Source organism: Oscarella lobularis, chromosome 6 (genome assembly GCF_947507565.1).
Source record: "Oscarella lobularis chromosome 6, ooOscLobu1.1, whole genome shotgun sequence".
Taxonomy (NCBI): Eukaryota; Metazoa; Porifera; class Homoscleromorpha; order Homosclerophorida; family Oscarellidae; genus Oscarella; species Oscarella lobularis.
In genome coordinates this window covers 118,000-123,075 of record NC_089180.1, presented here as the reverse complement: position 1 = coordinate 123,075, position 5,076 = coordinate 118,000, and the positions used below count along the sequence as shown (strand labels likewise).

The 5,076-nt window shown below is 44.0% G+C and overlaps 1 pseudogene; it reads right to left on the bottom strand.

The window, feature by feature from the left end:
• Positions 1 to 1,894: 1,894 nt before the first annotated feature.
• Positions 1,895 to 3,006, bottom strand: LOC136188353 (DNA ligase 1-like; annotated as a pseudogene).
• Between the last annotated feature and the right edge of the window lie 2,070 nt (positions 3,007 to 5,076).

Sequence of the window (5,076 nt, the reverse complement as noted above, 5' to 3'; positions counted from 1 at the left end):
TTCTGCATCAATGCAGCATCGATTTTGCATCAATGCAGGATTGATTTTGCATCAATGCAGAATCGATCCTGCATTAATGTAGCATTGATTCTGCATCAATGAAGCATTGATTCTGCATATATGCAGAATGCAGATCCAATGCTGCATTGATGCAGAATCAATGCCGAATGAATGCTGCATTAATGCATAAACGATGCAGAATCAATGCAGAATCAGTGCTGCACTGATTGAGAACAAATTCTGCATCAATTCAGCATCGATTCTGCATTAATGCAGAATTTGTTCTCAATCAATGCAGCACCAATTCTGCATCGTTTATGCATCAATGCAGCATTGATTCTGCATCAAAGCAGCATAGATTCTGCATTGATTCTGCATCAATGCAGCAGCATTGATTCTTCTTCAATGCAGCATTCATTCGGCATTAATTCTGCATCAATGCAGCATTGATTCTGCATTCTGCATATATGCAGAATCAATGCTGCATTAATGCAGAATCAATGCTGCATTGATTCTGCAATGCTGCGTCGATGTAGAATTTGTTTTCTATCAATGCAGCACTGATTCTGCATTGATTCTGCATCGTTTATGCATCAATGCCGCATTGATTATGCATCAATGCAGCATTCATTCGGCATTAATGCAGCATTGATTCGGCATCAATGCAGCATTGATTCTGCATTGATTTTGCACCAATGCAGCATTGATTCTGCATCAATGCAGAATTGATTGTGCATTAATGTAGCATTGATTTTGCATCAATGCAGAATTGATTGTGCATTAATGTAGCATTGATTCTGCATCAATGCAGCATCGATTCTGCATCAAAGCAGCAATGCTGCATTGATGCAGAATCAATGCAGAATCAATGCTGCATTGATGCAGAATCGATGCTGCATTGATGTAGAATCCATGCAAAATCAATGTTGTCTTGATGAAGAATCAATGCTGCATTGATGCAGAATCAATGCAGAATCAATGCAGCATTGATTCTGCAGCTATAAAGCATTGATTCTTAATATATTCTGCATCAATTCTGCATTGATTCAGCATCAATGCAGCATTGATTCTGCGTATATGCAGAATGCAGAATCAATGCTGAATTGATGCAGAATCAATGCTGCATTGGTGAAGAATCAATGCAGAATCAATGCTGCATTGAAGCCGAATGAATGCTGCATTGATGCAGAATCAATGCTGCATTGATGCATAAACGATGCAGAATCAATGCAGAATCAGTGCTGCATTGATTGAGAACAAATTCTGCATATATGCAGAATCAATGCTGCATTGATGCATAAACGATGCAGAATCAATGCAGAATCAGTGCTGCATTGGTTGAGCAACGCTGGCAGTGATGCATTTATTCTGCATCAATGCAGCATTGATTCTGCATTGATTCTGCATCTTTTACCTTGTCGCCGAATGTCAAGTGGATGTCACTTGGCATGGGATGATAACGCAGATCGATTCTCTGGTTATCTCGCATGACGTATCTAGCCCCGGGATACTGATTCGGTCCGCGATTCACCATCGATTGCAGCCTGAAAACAACACAATGTCTCTATCCTAATACATCTAATTTTTAAAATACGGATATTTACGTCGGGTGTGATGACGGCGCGGGCGGAAAAATCGACGCCTTTTCCCATGAGATTGCCTCGAATACGACCTCTCTTGATTCCAAAGTGCAATTTGTCCACAAACCGCAGGAGGTTGAAGGTATCTTTATGCGATATATCGATTATTGGTGAAATAGAGACGTCTGCGCTTTTGTGCTTGGGTCACCTCTCGCAGAACTTGCAAAAATAGATCGTTCCCTGCTTCGGAATGCCCTCCGTTATGTCGACGCGCGCTCTCAGGCACGAGACGCACATGTTCGCCGGATTCGCCTCGATGGAAATCGTAAAGAGATACCCTTTTCGGGATCCACCTGCTGCAGGACGTGACCATAATAGGAAACATCCGCTTTCCCCACGCCTTATATCTCTTACGATTCCAATAGCGGCTTTGTGCGTCGGCGAAACGGACAAGTCGGCCGCTTTTATTTCCCAAACGTAGCGACACCACAGGCTCATCGCAGCACGTCGCGAGTTTCGCGCGTCTCCTACATACCTGAACCGTATCGAACCAGACGTCCGCTTCCACGCTGCTACCATAGCAATAGTACTTAGGACCGTCTATGACGTGATCCCTCAGGAATTTTGTATGATTCTGAAGCTGCTCATCTCGGAGAAGCCAGTTCCAATCTAGAAAGTGTTCTCATGGGTCAGTCTTCTCCTCTAAGCAGAGATTCCACAGGGGACAAAGGGCAACGCGGATGCTTAATTAATTAATCACAAATAAGGTTGTTGTAATGTGACTAAGCAAAAGTCTCGCCGGAAGCCGTACCTTGCAAATAGACTGGAATTGCTCCGTCGCTTCGTCATAGCAGGCGAGCAGAAATCCGCCGTAACATCCGGTTCGTTTACCGGTGCCGTCGTAGCCTCTAATCACGACGACATTCAACGTGTCGCCGACTCCTTCGAGAGGAAAGACAGTCAGTCGACTCGCTTGTCTCTTACTGCATTGCCAGTCATTTTAGCAATTTCTTTTAGCCGGCCAAAGACGGATTTCACAGTCAGTCTTGGTGGTTGGAACATGAGCCTTTGGTTTGTACGACTCATCTGCAAGTGCCAATGAAATCGTGAAGACCGTCTGGAATTTTTCCTACCTGTGCTACTGCACCCAAGTCTCCCATCTTTGACTTTTGAGATTTGACGGAGGCAAGCGTTCGGCCCGTCGCCTGGGAAACGGCTTTCATGAGAAGACTCTCGCCTATTCCCAACTCGAGGCCATCGTAAGCAGGACCAATCTAACAACACAGAAAATAGATCACATAAGGAATAATGACAGGATGTAACCTATTCTTTATTATACCTGATTGAGACAGAGATAAACACATGCCAGAAGATCGTCTGGAGTGAGTGAAACGACAGAGCGAAAAAGGTTCAAAATGATTTTGAGTCTAGGAGCATGGAATTAGATTGCATGTCAAAAAAGAACGAAAGCAAACTATTCAAACCGTCCAGATATCAAACGTTTTCGTCAGAGCAAGGTACGGAACACTAATAGAAAAAAATCAACAAACGAATTTTACTGAGAGATACTTTTCATACTCCTGTTCATTGCTCCAGCATGCATCCGATATGGGATCGTATCGATTCTTGTCGGGACTGCACGAAGAAGGATCGACGATAACTGTTTCTCTACGGAAAACATTGTACAAACACGTGTCGGTGAAAAAAATGACCCACTTCTCTTCTTCTTTTTTCTCAGGTGCAATTGCTTTCATCTAATCTAAATGACGTAAAAAATCCATCTTTCTTATATTCTGGGAGACTGACTGACTGACTGACTGGTCAACCTTTGGTGGATTCGTTCGAGATTCGGGCCGATTCTCGCTTTGGACTGCTGTCGTCGTCAGAAAATGCCAAACGCTTTCTTTTTCTTTGCTTGTGTTCGCTGCTTTCGCTTGTTCTAATTCCTGAGCAGGTGAAAGTCGTTCAGAAAATTTGTCACGTAAGAATTTACTATGATTTGGAAGTTCCTGCTGTTGCATTACCACAAAAGGACCTAGGAGTGTGCATTGAAGTCGACTGAAGCAGACAAATAGACACTGAACGTACGATATTCGAGATTGCCCCATTTCGAACAATACGGGCCCCTTTTGGAGTCACGTGAACTCGCGAATCGTAGTGCACAGTGTAGTGACATGCAGTCTCTATGCCTATGCCTATACTCAATATCTCTGCGGATTCATCGGTACCCCAAATGAGCAGTAGAAAGAGCCCCAAACGTCTCAAAGCCTACGATTACCGCACGCTAATTCCAACATGGCGTTCGTTCGCGTCGTGGAAAAGACGCCCGAACGATTACACGATAAACGCTCACCATCCTTGACTCCCGAAGCGATTAGAACGTCGCCTGCCAAGTTATCTTACGTCGCTTGGAGAGATTTCGCCGCCGCAGACCAGCGCGTTTTTTCGCCGCCCAAACCGCCATGACTCTCATTGTCAACTCACCGGCTCTGGTGCCCAGGGGTCCCACCTCCAGTCGTTGATACCGTTAGACGGAATATTATCTTTCGTCACCACTCGAAGATCGCCTGGTTGGCTCTGAAACGCTGATCTTGCATCAAAGTGTAAATCCATGTTAGCGTTGACATACCAAAACGTTAGAGAAATCCAACTTCTTAATCGTTGCATTGGCCTATATAGGATGCATGAATAACTAAGAGCCGCTTAGGAAGATTTTCTCTCTTACCTGCGTTGAAATGATAAAAGCCCCGTGAACTTCATTAGGATAGGTCGGAATGTCATCAACGTATTCGGCTCCTCCCGATGCCTGCAACTTTGCTGACACGTTTGGCATCGATTTGGTGAGAGGAAATTTCGATGGATGTTCCTCGAACTTGTCATATTCGGAACCGTGGCTAATTGGACGCGGTATAGATCGAGACGCCGACAATAGTCGCTTGGAGGATACTTTTTCTCGAAGAACAAAGAGATAGAACTGTCAAAGAGACGACGATTTCAAAAATGAATTAACTGAAGTTCCGGGTCGCCTAATAGAACAACGGACAGTGCAAGACGTTTCTTAAATGCAGAGCCCGGTTCATCCGAGATCTCTTCTTCCAGACAAGCCAAGGAATCTAAAAAGAGGTTTCTTTTTCTCGTTCTACTATTTCCTTGTCGTACTTTTGAACAGTTCGGTTCTGAGAAAACATTTTCCCTTCAAATACGATTCTGTTCTTTTTGGACGAAACTTAAAAAGAAAAGAAATCAGCGATAGGTGTCAAACAAAGAAAAAGATGCGTCTACCGGATGCTTAGATAATCCTCCATAAAATAGATTAATCTCTGACGTCAGCGGAAAGTCTAGCACTGCATCTGCTCTTTGTTTCAGAAGGAATCCAGCATTCTTCGACCTGAACGATGAGCGGAAGATCTTCCGGGCACGTTACTAATGACTCTCTCCTAAAGTGTTTCTGATGCAAAGGAGCGTGCTATACGGGCTATACTGCCACAACATCGGC